Raw genomic sequence first — 14,541 nt, 5'->3', positions numbered from 1 at the left:
GCTTTTCTCTTCTCCTTTTACGAAAGAAGAGCAGCTTTTTACCCCACATATGAATTCCACACCCTGTCTCTCAGGTCACTACCCAAAGCTCATGGCCAAAGGTAGGGTTAGAACATAAACCAACCAGTAAAGCTTCCACCTCTGCCCCATCTTACTGATCTCATGCTCCACTTTACTGCCGCTCACAAAGAAAAGAACTAAAACCCCTTAACCTGAGGCAGCAATTTACTCTTAGCCTGAAGGAAGCAATCCATTGTTTCTGGCAGGGACCCTTGGCTTCAGACAAACTTTTCTGCACCATAAAGTCCAGTCAGAATCAACAGAAAAAGAATCAGTGACAATTCATAACCCCAACTGAGGCGAAAACATGCTGGAAAGTTGCTTGACTCAGTACAAAGAATATAGATCAGCTTTCACTTGGGTTATTTAAGGGCAAGACAGATATCCACACAAAACTCTCCTATGAACATGAACATAATCCTAAGTCTTCAGACACTTCACAAAACACAGGGAATGATGAGGAAACATGTTTATAATGAACAATATGAACAACTTGAGGTGGTAGGGACAAATAATACTTCTGCCTCCTCCTTTTCAAACAAATAATGGAATGATATTTTGTAATGATTGTGAAGGCACATGTTTGAAATGATTGAAATAAAAATGAACTGATGTGTAACATATTTAACTCCGCTAACTGAAGAGCATATGTACGGATTGCAACTGTAGAAAATTCCCTTAAAACAAGAAACGGTTCAAGTAGAAATATTCCCCATCAAGCTCCAGCTTGTGTTTACTTTGACCAATCAAAAACGTTTTATTTCAACCGTGTATTTTAACAGGGGCCGGCAGACAGAAGCTTCTCTGAAGCGAAAAAGCTTGTTTGCTGGATTACACTATCACTGCACTGTAGGGTACAATTGCCGCTTTAGTGAAGACGTTTCATTCATTTTCTTAGGCCGGTTACCAAAGAACAGCACTGAACAGACTCTTTGCATCATGTTTCCTGTAAACCACTGGAATAGGGCTGATACAGCTGGAAAGAGGGGGGGGGGGATACTTGGTTGGTTTGGTGGACTTTTTACTGACAATTATATTTTTTTTCCCCATCAAAAATAATGAAAAAATACTCAAGGAGGGAAGAGCTTTGTAATCACAGTCAGCTGGTTCTTTGAAACATCAAACCACCGTCAAATTCATGGTCGTCTCTTACGATCCGCACTACCTCACGGTGGAAGTACAGCTGTATTCAAACAGTCCAACCTTTTTCCAGCACACTCGTGCAGCTTTTCATCCTCCCTTTATCTGTCCAATTTAATTAGAAGTCTTTCGTCGCTCCTTTATGCTTCACCTCTTTCATCTTCTGTCCAACACAGATCAATTCTTCATGGCACACTTTCCCGGTCCCTGCTGATGCTGTCGGGCTTTCTAAGAAGCACACAAAACTTTGCTCCCCCCAGCGCAAAGTTTAACATATCTGAAAAAAACTATGAGAACTTAACAATCCACTGGTTGCCGAGCAGTTTTTAAGTCCAAGTGTACCTCTGGTGGAAAAAAATCAAATGGGAAAGGATCTTAAAGTTACCATGTTGCTGATGGCATATTGATAAATAACTCGTAGAACATATGGAGTACTTCTCCAGAGAAATTGCTCTATTCCTTTTGCATAGAAGTAGAGGATCAGCAGGAGGGTGAATGGGATGGGATAATCAGGAATACAAAGGGAGAGTCTGAAGGATGGTTACAGTGAGGCTAGGGGGGGGAGAATGAATCAAAGACACTTCGGTATGAATAAGAAATAGAAAAATGAGCTTGTAAGGGATTAATGGAGAGAGGAAAATTTAATTTAAAGCACCATGTGTATAATGTAAATGTGGCTTCCATACTGTTCACCCCCCAAGTTGACTAAATCCATTTGTTAGATTTTTATTGTTAAATGTGATGTGAATCCATTTGACTCATGACCAGTGGAATCCCACAGGTGATTAACTAGTGTGAGCTCTCACAGGTCAGAGTGAAATCATCTCTGTTTAACCCATTAGCCAGGTTATTAATCAGGGCACATTTATGGTATCTCTGTGGTCTTCATTACAGAACAGCAGGGTTTTACAACCCAGCCACAGGGGGAACGTGATATAATTGTGGTAATCCTCACATCCTCTCCATGAATTACTGTGATGTGATTTGATGCAATGTGATGTGAGGTGTCTTTTACATCATAAAAGACACCTCACATCCTGGCCACTCCCTGTTTGAACTGTTGCCCTCAGGCAGACGGTACAGGGCAATCAGCGCAAGGACTAATAGACTCAAACACAGCTGTTATCCAACTGCAATAACACATCTGAATGCTACAAAAAAAATGTCCATCACGGCACTCTTGTGTTAATCTATGCACGGTCTGAAGCATGTATGTGGGAATGTATGTGAATGTTTACTGTTACGTCTTATTAGTATTTTATCTATGTATTTTATTTATTGAATTTTATTGTTTTATTTATATTTTGATATTGCTAGGGATGATGCAATGATCGGGGACCATACTTCATTTCGTTGTACCTGTGACAATGACAATAAAGTTTCTGATTCTGATTCAGTGTTTTCTCACCCTGTCTTTCAGGAATCAAGATGCAAATGGATGCTTCAAGTACTGATCTTTATTCATTTGACTGTGCTCGTAACCCGGCTCACAATTAAATGCTTTTATCCCTAGTGAGATTACATTATAAACAACCTACCCCGTTTCATTCGGCACCTGCAGCAAACCACGGATATCTATCCATCGATTGTCTTTATCTGTGTTCCAGGCGGTTGCTGCTTCAGCTGGAGAGAATGCTGCTAAGGCTTAACAGAGGTAGCAATAAGCCCAGCAAGCAGCAACTACCTGAGAGGGGAGAACTGGGAGTGTAGTCTATGCGAGTGAGGGGAGCTGGCTGTTAGTCGTGCTGGATTAGAATCTGACAGCCAGCATCTTTAGATACTCCCATTAAAAAAAAAGGAGAAGGAGGAGGAGGTCTCCTGTTCTACCACAAATGGCCATGGCATAAGGTCCACCCATTATTGACACCAAGAGAAATGGAAAGACATGACAGAGCAACCCCGAGACCCCGTAGAGCCATTTACTGTTCTTCAGGATGCGACAACGGATGAGTCTAGACTTTTTTCAGCCAGAGAGAAAAGCTCCGCTGCCCAGAGCAGAGGATGGAAACCTAATAACGTCTGAGTAAGACTAAGCCCTAATCCCCAATGACATTTCTGAGAGGAATTGTATTTGTAGTCAAACTGTAATGACAGGGAATAAAAGGGAAGATTTTGCTCCTGGTGAGGTCCAATTACAACCACAAGGACACACCCAAGGAAGACTGAAAAAGAAACCCCACTCATGTTTGACATTGAACAACTTCAATGCAACCAATAACTATAGCACTGTCAAGATCAGCTGGTGAAATATTACTGATCCTTCAGATATATTTATATTTTTAAAAAACAGTTAGGCTCCTTTTAAATAGAAAAGTAGATGGATGATCCTAATTATAGATGAAATATGGACACACCACTGTCCTCTATTGCCTCATAAATTACCACAGGGATAAATCAATGCCTCCGTGACACTTTTTACTTGTTGATATGAGAGCAGCAGATCATTTACTTCATTTTAACTGTCATAAAAGGATGCAACTTTCTTCATATCATTTTCTGTTATGATAGATTTTAAGTCATCAGATACAAAATACAAGTAGCTGAAGTACACAAAATGTCATGGACTTTATTCTATTTTATATACACTGTACAAGGATTTGTAAATGTACAGCAATATCGATCAGTATCACTGCCTGAGCTCTGAAACTCATCTAAAAGGTCCAATATATTTCTCTGATGATGAGATGATGAGATAGCCTTTATTTGTCAGTTGCAGGTCTTTTGCCCACAACCGAGATGACAGACCTTGCCGACCGTACATACAATACACAAACATCACATTGGGGTGACAGGTCAGGCTAGGTAGCGAGGAAAAAAACATCGAAATGTGTAACACAAAAGGATAATACAGGAATGCACAGATATCAACACACCATAGCACAATAAACACAGACAAGCAACATGGGAAAGAGTTCCAGTGTGTACATCTGATCTGGGACCGCTGCAATCTTTCGACTGAGCCTCCAGCTGACCCGATGTCCACATCAGAGGGGAGGTAAGCGTTGGAGGTGGCGTTGGATCCGGGGTAGGGAGGGTGATGTGTCGGTGAGTGCGTATCAGTATCAGTATATGTATGTGTGTGCATGTCGATAGTTCAGCTGAGACAGTGTCCTTCGCCCTGCCAGGCGAAGTAAACAGTCTTCCAGCCAACCCAGGTGGCCTTGCATGGAATGGGAAGGAACAGACTAAACACAGTCGTTATCAGGGTGTTTTGTTTAGCTCCGGCCTTGCAGCTGGCGCTGAAGGGGTATCCGCATAAGTGATGTTATTTTTTACTTTAGTGCGAACAGCTCATATGAATTTCAAAGCAGTTCTACAGTCCAACACTGGTCTCTCAACCTCCCGTTGGAGAGCCGCGAGCTTCGCCATACTTGTGCTCTGTGATGTTGTCATTTCTTGTGCTCAAGGAGCCAATTTCTGAGAACTCACGACAGTGTGCCTCCCCGAGATGTCATCCAATTTTGCGCCCAGAGATGTTATTCCGGGCTAGCCCTTCCGAGATGTATCCAGTCTGCAGTCAGAGATCTTATTCTGAGTATTCACAGCAGCCGTAGCCTCTCCAAGATCTTATCCGTGCTGACTCAATGAGCCCATTTTGAGAAACTCACACCTCTCCCATCATTCCAATCCCAGCGGGCAGCCTTGTGGGGGTTTGAACAGCCGGTTCCGCTTTCTTAATTCTTCGATAAGTCAGGGCCAAGCCAGCTCCGATCCGCCAGAACCCTGTTACCATGGTTCCGAATAGGTAGATATCTTCAGCACTCAGGCTCACCCAAGCCCAAACTTCTCGTTGAGAAAGGGGTGTCAATTGCATTTAGGGACCAGTTGATCCAATCCATAATTCCTCTTTTAGGTTTTAGAGAACAGACTGTGAGAGAATGTTCCAGGGAAAATACAAAAAAAACACGAGACTAGACAAGGACATAAGCAGGGAAGATAAGGGAGAGGAGAAAAAGTGCATCCGCCTCCTCCGAGAGCCAAAGAAGAATGATGCAGTTAGTGAGAAGAAAAATCACGTTTTTTCACCAGTTTTTAACATGCTTGTTATTAAAAGAGAAACTGGAGGCTACATGGGCACTAGTAATACCAAAAACCCATAATTACATCAATGATATCATTAATTTAAGAGGACCTAAAGTGATGTAACTTACTCTCACCGGGCAAAAGCAAAATAACTGGTGTGGATATCATGCATGACAAACACAGCAGTTCACTGACTGTATATCACAGTTTGAAGCTGCAACCTCTGTCCTGAAAAAATTAGAGGTAACCTGAAGTAGCAAACACTGCAATTCTGCCAACGGCCACGGGGTCAATATCTGCACATGTTAAAATCTGCTATTTAATGATGATGAAATTGGCCTCTTCAAAGCATCTTCAGAGCCTTTAATAACAAGTTTCCCCATTTTTCTTTAAATTACTTGTCCATTTGGATGCTGTTTGAACTCAAAATTGGATAGACGGCAAAACAGATAGCCGGATCTCAAATTCAAGCCACTGAACTATAGTCTGGGACATTTTCTTGTGTTGGTGCATTCTGGAGCATTTTTATTGGAATTATCTGGCAAGTATCACTAGTTGGGAAGTTAATGTTCCACAGCATGTCTTTTATCCTGTCTTCCTTCTCTCACCCCAACCGGTCGCAGCAGATGGCCCCGCCCCTCCCTGAGCCTGGTTCTGCCGGAGGTTTCTTCCTGTTAAAAGGGAGTTTTTCCTTCCCACTGTCGCCAAAGTGCTTGCGCATAGGGGGTCATATGATTGTTGGGCTTTTCTCTGTATCTATGAAGCGCCTTGAGGCGACATTTGTTGTGATTTGGCGCCATATAAATAAAATTGAATTGAATTGAATTAATGTGAAAGATTCAAAATAAAGATACTATAGCTATAGCCAGTCCCAGGGCCAACCCTGTGCAAGATGGAGTCAAATAACTAATGAACATGCTGCAGCACTCAAAGTATTTTTAGAGTCCATAGATTAATGTTGGGTTTTGTTCAAGGATAAATTGATTGGTGTCTCAAAATGGTCTTCTGTAATATGGATTTGCTGAATGAGTGAGCGAGAAGGCTTATATGAAGAAAAATGAGGGAACAATGCAGCAAATGAATGAAACGAGCAACTTTTCACCGAGACTGTGATGTCTGAAGAGTAATAACTCTCAGTCACTTTTGTCTGCACTTTTTGTGACAGTGAAAAGTTCTGTATCTAAGCACTGAGACATTTGATGAAGACACACAACTTGTATACATTAACACTGAGTGTTGACTAACAATTAATTATTAGTAAATTACCAAGTTAGCTTGTATTGAAAATGTGGGGAAAAATATGAATTTCTTTTAAAACAGCCCTGGATGTAAATCCAACCCCTAAAAACGCTGCTGGAAAGTATATTTTTATCCTTCTTAAGACCTTAACTGGCCGTTTGTGAGCACAGAACCATCTGTGTTTTTCAAATATTGATCGATTAATTTCCAGAAGCCAGATATTTTTTCTTCTTCTGTATAGTTATGAAGACATTTGGACTGAAACCCCTCGTATATTAAGAGGAATTTGCTCCCAGAAGCTTCAACAAACAGTATCATCTTTGAACATATAACACTAAACACTGCTTCCGGTCTGTTTTTCTCTTCGCTCTTCCAGCTCCAAGTAACACTGCAGGAATTTCCTGACTGCACTACATCTTTCCACTCTCTACATACAGATTGCTGCATCACATCTGTTTGAAGAACAAACAGGCATACACTCCAACCTGAAGCAGTAATTGCATCGTGATTTCTAAACCTCTGAATAAACCAGGAAATATGAACAAGAAATAATCATAATAAGCCTCTGTAAACACAGCCAAAACCTGCTTGCAATGCCAAACAAGCATTAGAAAGGCTGTGGTCACACTAAAGGATGCTGCATCTTTATTTGACGCACAAATGTTAAAAATATCTGGCAGAGCTAATTACTTGTTTTATTGTGAATGAACACAGGGCAGACTTTAATCAGAGCTGAGGGAGGAAATAACTTTGATTACTATTAAAGCGCTGTAAAAAAAATATGAGGGGAAAGAAAGGGGAATGTGAATAATTACTCAAACTTGAATAATTTAACTGGAACACTGTATTTCTGAATAATGAGTACTGCACCCCTTGGGACAACTAAATTATTTGTGGGACCCTGTGACCACTGGTTTTATTGCTAGTGTCCTTTTGATAAGGGGGTAAGGGGTGGAGGGGACAAAGAAAGTAGAGCTTCCTTTTTATCAGAAAACAACTGGGCACATAGCCTGAAAGAGTAAGAAAACGCTGGCAGCAGCAAGACAAGAAAATCTACTCTCCGGTGTTACAGTAACTGTTGCTCGTTTGAACGAACTTGGCTTCAGGGACAATTTTTCTGTTTTGTGTTGCCATTTTCACAAATCACTGTCTGCACTGATTTAAAACAGTAAAATAAGCAACAAGTTGGTAGTTCTACCAGTCTTAGACTTACATAAATGAAAAAAGTGGTAAAAATCACATGTTTAATCAACATTACCTATCCCCTGTGTCAGTTGAATATGTGTCAGAAGACAAGAGGAATATGGATGTCTTTTTTTCATTGCTGAAATATACTGATACCGAACACGTGCTTTTAACGTGAGGTATGACTTTAAACCATCAGACGTAGCTCGAGTCATTTTTTTTTCAGCAGCAGAGGTTAAAAGTTTGTAGAAAAACCTTTGGAAAGTGCGTCAGAAGACAAAAAGAGAGATGATTCTAGCTGGCAGGCAACAGAAAAGAGGAAACACACGAAGGCCGAGTTTCCCGGAGCACGGGAGGACGTCTTTGCACAATTTTCACTTCTTTTCAGAATAAATTCACACTGAACGTGCACGTAAGAGGTTTGTGAGCACATTTTTTGATCAATAATTTCTAAAGTCATCGTCATTGATTTTAGATGCAACAGCATGTGTAAAATGGTACAAATGAACCTCCGACAGAATCAGTTAAACAGTAGAACAAATTCCTTTGTTTGTGGTGAAACACGATCCAGACCAAAACGCTGCAAAGAATCAAAATAGGTGGGGCTTGTCCTGAAATGACCTGCTTCGTGTTGAATTTTCACAGAGCAGCCTGCAGCAGCTTAACATTTGCTGTTTTGTTGGATACTTTTGTTTTTTTTCTCTTGCGCTGAGCCTTTTTCATATTGAAGATGTCAGTGGTTCTGCTCTTGTCCTCGGTGATTTTTCAAATGGCACTATTCTGTCGCATAAAGACAAAACTTGATGCACTCAAACTGATGTGAAAAAGACACGCAACTTATACAGCTTGCTTATTTCCTCATAAACCTCCCCTGACCTACTTTTTTAAAAAATCTGTCTTTTCCCTACTCTTCATTTCACTCTACATAAACCTACCAAACACACTATAAACACTCAGGCAAAGCAGTACATGTCAACTGTATACCGTATATATGTGTTAGAGGTCTCGTTGACCCATTTGTGGTACACATACATTAGCTACATGTATGATGTATTACTTGGTAAAGCCTAAATACAAAACAACGTGACAGTTTCAGCTTGTCTAATACAAGCTGATGCCGTCCTTTGTGCACTATTTAAAGTAGCTTCTTTAAGAGACAAAAACTATTTGAAAAGCTTAAAGTGTGGGAATCTTTGACATCTTTTCTGACATTATTTTATATACACATTGAGTCAAACTGTCAATGAAAATGTGCGAACTGCTGCAAGCAACTACAGAAGAAATGATAAATGAGCACTACGGATAATCCTAACCTGCAATACACCTCTCGGCCCAGCTTTCTTGTTAAAGAAAGTGGGGAAAAAACAGCTTTCTATTATGATACTAATGATGCACTTTGTAATCAGAGCTATTCAGGCTTAGGTTAGTGTAATTGGGGTATTGACTCACAGACCAGAGAGCCATGACAATAGCCTACTGCAGGGCTCTGACCTGATTAGACCAAACAGTAATTAGCTAATAACAATCTGATGAGAAAAAAGTAGCACACATAAATAAACCCGCTGTAAGAAATGTAAAAAATCCAACCTCATCGGAAATTAAGGGGGCACATTGAATAAATAGGATTCCTTGTTGAGGCTTACAATGGAAGCATTTTTATGTGATCGGTTCTGTTTGTTTGTTAGCACTTTAGCCTCCACAGTTTTCACGATGTCATTTTCAGCTTTTGTGTGTTGGCAGATATCGATAGCAGCTTGAGTTACTTTTATTTTCTGAAAATTGGGTCGAGGTCACACCGAATGTGACAATCAGTAAAAACTTTACATTACCCACAATTTTTTATGGATCTTCTTTAAACTTTGCAACAAATACCAGGTCGCAGATATGTCTGTCATATACCAGGTCATGACTTGATTTTGACCTTCTTTCTTAGTTCTCAAGGTCAAAATAAATTTCAACAAACCATGTCAAGTAACATACCATATGAAAGGGCATGAAGAGAGCTGTGCAATACATGTTCCAACATAATACGTAAACATAATTCTTTAAATACGACACTATACGACAATGACGGACTGAATTAACATGACTTAATGTCTCACAGCTTACAGAAGCCTAAGATTTCAGCCAATTCTGCTCCAATCATATGGGTAAAGATAACAAAGTACACGTGTTTATTATATGCTTCAAGGTCATAGGTTAAAGGTCAGGGTAACACAGATTAGGAAAAGGCTTTAGATTAGTTTCCATCTCCAAACTTTAAAGCAATTTATTAGTAATTTGGGGACATAAGCACTTTCTTTGCTTGAGTGCTTTAAAGCATTATTTTTCAATACAACATTATATAACACAAACCCATTAATACACTACACTAGATTTCTATATTAATTGTTGGGAATTTCCATATTTCCAATGCCGACATCAGCATAAAACACCAAAGTTTTAGTGTTGCCCTTCCCCCCTTTTTTTGGACCTTCAGAAGGTTCGTGAATCCATCTCAATTCAGATCACAAATCAGGTTTTTATTAACAGCTGAATTCATCTTTAAGGATTCTTACTGTACAGTTATGTGCAGTGGGACTCTGGTCCTAAGTTTGTTCTTTGAGACGGCATTTTTCCTTTTCTTTCTTTTTTTTAATCTAACCTGATCTCCTCACTTTAACCTTAATCTCGTACTGGTTGAGCCTTTAGGGGGTGTTGGTGTAATTGCTGTCTAAGAGAATGCATTCAAAGCCCCTTAACCCCAGCATGAGAGGAGACCTGGGCTTTGAACCAGTATCTGAAGGCTTCATCTAAAGTTGTGTATATTTAGAGTGGCTGCCTTTGTCTTGTAAAATTCATGCTGCAGCCTGGAGCGAAGCAGTCAGATCTTTCTCTTGATCTCTTAACATTTTTGCCTTGTTGTTGTTGAGAAGCCATTTGGGGATTGTCATGCTTCCGGTTTTACTGCTGGAGCTTTTAAACGGGGGCCTCGTCATTAATGCCCTCATATTTACGACACAACAAACAAATCAATGATTTTTTTGGTTATACAGTGCAGCTGTTAACTTCCTTCTTCATTTCATTTCATTTTATTGTGTATACAAAATCAATATCTTGTAATATGGTGAAGCGTTTCTGCAAGGCATCCTCGCAGGCTTAATTTCACATTTCATCATTTCCTTTATTACTCTTACAAACATACCTCAAATCAATGAGGTCATTACAAAGCTTATCTGGAAAAAAAAGATAACTTCATTTTCTCCAGCCAAGATTGAATATTTCTGGTCCTGTGTGCAAAAATGATAAAGATGAAGGAAATTGTCAGTTTGAATGCAACTAGCCAGAAGCGTGAAAAGGATGTCGGTGGTAAAAAAAAAATGCGGAGGTGTGGAAAGGAGGAGCTGAGGAGAATCTCCTGACACGGATGAGGCCGTGTGAAATTTGTAAATCCTTGATTAGGAGGGATTGTCTCTTCCTCTAAGAGGAGATTAAAGAGGAATGTTTTCTAAAAATGATGCATAAAGTATGAGAATCTGAAACAACGGGGAGACTTCATGAAAACAGAAGTAAACTTTGTTAAATTGGTGTTTCCACAATTCGGGCAGGTATTAGGTAGAACACCAGCTTGAGGATATAAGTCCAGCAGCAGGGGATGGGATGTGGCTGGAGCTGGAACAGCAGGGCATCCAAGGGCTGATCTCTACATTTTAAAAATTCAGTACTACTCCTCACCTAAATTCAGGTCCAGCAGAGTCGAGATGACTTAACTCAACTCGAAAGAATATTAAGAACACATCTCACTGCAGGGCGTATGAATTTTCAACAGGAATTCAAATTTTCTATTTTGCTGATTTCCGTACGGTTAGGGTTAGGGTTAGGGTTTGTGTGTAGATTTTCCACATTCTCCCTGTTCTCTGTTGTTAAACCTGCTTAAGTCCAAAAAATGTATGTCAAGAAAACTGGTTATTCAAAATTGACTGCAGTTGTGAGTGTGTGTGTGTGAGCTCTGGATGCTGTCCAGGTTGCATCAACTGAATGACAGCTGGGATAGGCTGGCTGGAATATGCATTCTGTACTATATTAAGAAATCAAAAGGAAAACAAATGAGTAAATACAAAATAAAATAAATCACTCTGCATCCAAACGAACTCACAACTGCTACTTGGTGGAGCTAATCTATTTAATATCACCATCAACTGGAAAACCAGACTGAAGACGCAGACTGGAGAGTTTAAACTGTTCACTTCATGGAGATTAGTTAACATTTCACTGCCTGCTTGATTGAGTATCCAAATGAAAGCAGATGGTCTGATGGATTTTCATGGAGCACGCAATTATGTTGTTGAATTTTTATGTATTTATTTATTTTTTCAAATCTATTACTGGAGAGTCTATAATATTCTGTTCTATTGTAGCCTGGTGTGGGATTTTTATGATGCTACAGAAACAGATGAGAGGACACAGCGAGCTCATAAGAGGAGAACAGTGGCTGATGGCTGATGTAAGAACTGTGTCGAGCTTTAATTCAATCAGCATAGGCAGTTTTAAAGCATGAAATCTTTAAGAATGATCACTTTCCGTTGCCTCTGACGCCAGATAAGCTTAGCAGGCAATTTTAACTCGGTGGCAGCTGCTGTCTTCTTCCAGAGCTCATGTCTTTTGTTTTTGTGTGTGTGTCTTTTAGGTTTGCTGGTTGGCTGGATTTGGGGCTAATCAAGAAACCAGAGGCAGCTGGCTTCTCTAGATCGATAAAGCCCACCTCTCCCTGGTATTCTGGTGAATCCTTCATCTCTGAGACCATTTTCTCTTCTCTTTGAGTTTTTGCATTTCTGTATAGTTTTACTTGAGTTCATTTGTTAGCCTTGATTTTTGTCGCTTTTGTCCAGAAACACAGAGAATGCATTTCATACGAGCTCTCGCACAATGCTTTGCAAGAATCCCTTTGCCAAAAATGTTGAGCATTTATCAGAAAAATTAAAGCCTTCTGATTTTTTTGTAGGAGAAGATGAACCTGGTGAAAAAAATTGTATTAAATAGTTATACAAAATTCCTGAAAATAAGTCCAAAGCTGATATTGTCAGTATTGTGACATCAGAAATTATGGTTACCGTGCAGATTGCACACAGTACTGTCAGATGTCCTGAAAACCACCGACCATTTGATGCTTTACCTGAGTCTCTAATTTGCATAATCCCTGCCTGAAGAGTGAGGGCGATAAGCTTTTAGGTTGAGGTTGTCAGCTTGTGGCAGTCAGCAGTTTTGTCCCAGAGGCATGCTGGTCTTGTTCTGTGGACAAACATAAAAGCCTAGACAGGACCGATAATGGTTTAACAGGTCTGCCGGGGGACAGCCTTTGCACGCACACTCAATGCGGGGAAAAAAAAGAGACAGTAAAACAGCCGTGCCAATCTCAGCCAAATAAAAAGTTAAGATGGGCTGCCTAGTTTCAGAGTGCTGACCTGTTAGTCTGGGAGAATTGAAGCTTATCGGCTCTGCTCTCAGCATTTTACCAACAAAAACAACTCCCTTTGACTTGAAGCAAACTGCAAACTTTTAAGGAGATGAGATCGCAACACTTAATAACCCCAAGCTGATTGGTGAGGTCAGAAGCAGGCCAGATTCTTAATAAGACAATTTTTTTTTATGTCTCCGATTTTCTTCTGCTGTTCCTCTGCCTGTTCAAATGTGATGATAGGCAGGGGGATTGCATTCTGGTCTTAAAATGACTTCCACCAGCTTATCCGCAGTGGTCCATCCAGGTGTAGCAGCCCCTGACCTCTGCTTTCAACCGAGTGCTGCGCTTCCAACTGAGGCAGCCAGTAATAAAGTAAACAGAGTACAGAGACTCTCATGCATACCAGTGCACACCATCAGTGTCCAAAGAACACCCACACTTGGAAGCGGGCACAAATACCAAAACAAACAAGCAAACGCTAAATAATTTTGTGCACTTGTACGCTTGTGAATTCTGTCTCACATGTTAATTTTCAGAACAAAGAAGAAGCCCGTTAAAAAAGCAGTCACATACTAATCACAGGGAAAACATTTCTTGCAGCAGATAGGTGAGTGAACTTTATTTCCATCCTTTTTTGTCAAACTTCATCAGAGATACTCGATTCTGTTCTAAATCTCTGCGCTCAGCTGCCTCAGCCACATCATTGGCAGGCCCATAAAAGCCAGGACAGTCTAAATGATAAATATATGACAACTTACAATGAAGTGGATCAAATTGAAGAGCTCAGCGGTACTGTCTTAGGATGGCCTCTTTACAATAAGTCAGTTTTTCAAATTTCTGTCCATCCAGAGTTGCCTCTGTCAGCTGTAATTGGGCTGTTATTGTGATGTGGAAATACCTAGGAGCAACAACAGCTCACCCATGAAGTGCTATGCCACATAAGCTCACAGTCAGAGATTGCTGTGTCCTGAAGCACACAGTGTGTAAAAATAATTTTGTCCTTGGTGGCAACACTTACTACCAACTTTCAAACTGACTCAAGAAGCAACATCAGCACAAAAAACTGCACCTTGGGAGATTCATGACATGGGTTTCCATGACTGTGTGGCAGCCAGATCACCACCCATCATTTCCTGCACTGCCACTGCACTCTGAAGCGCTGGGAGCATATTTTCTGAAGCTCAGTCAGGCTTCAGAATCTAATGGAGGAATTTGGGGTTAGTGGACGCCAGGAGATAAATCCTTAATGCCACAGCAAACTGGAATATTTTAGACAGCAGGGTGCATTCCACCTTTTGGTAATCTGTTGAGTTTCCTATCCGAATACGATCAAGCCACCAGAGATGATCAAAACTGCCCATAAAAGCAGAAATCAGAGCTGCTTTCAATTTGATCTTCCCTTCAAAGTAATGTCTTTAAGCATTGATGCAGCATCTCCGGTGAGACTCCTATTTTTT

General features: G+C 40.4%; 1 protein-coding gene and 1 long non-coding RNA gene across 5 annotated transcripts in view; both read right to left on the bottom strand.

The window, feature by feature from the left end:
- asic2 (acid-sensing (proton-gated) ion channel 2) overlaps positions 1-14,541 on the bottom strand; it is a 422,593-nt gene that overhangs the window by 75,640 nt on the left and 332,412 nt on the right. The gene's annotated exons all lie outside the window — the stretch shown is intronic.
- Positions 3,884-14,541, bottom strand: part of LOC146519663 (uncharacterized) — a 37,306-nt gene continuing 26,648 nt past the window's right edge. The window contains exon 2 of the long non-coding RNA XR_014873746.1: positions 3,884-14,529. This is a non-coding gene — a long non-coding RNA (uncharacterized LOC146519663). The remainder of the gene's footprint in view (positions 14,530-14,541) is intronic.

This window comes from Neolamprologus multifasciatus, chromosome 4, assembly GCF_963576455.1.
Source record: "Neolamprologus multifasciatus chromosome 4, fNeoMul1.2, whole genome shotgun sequence".
NCBI classification, from domain to species: domain Eukaryota; kingdom Metazoa; phylum Chordata; class Actinopteri; order Cichliformes; family Cichlidae; genus Neolamprologus; species Neolamprologus multifasciatus.
This window is presented reverse-complemented; position numbering and strand designations above follow the sequence as displayed.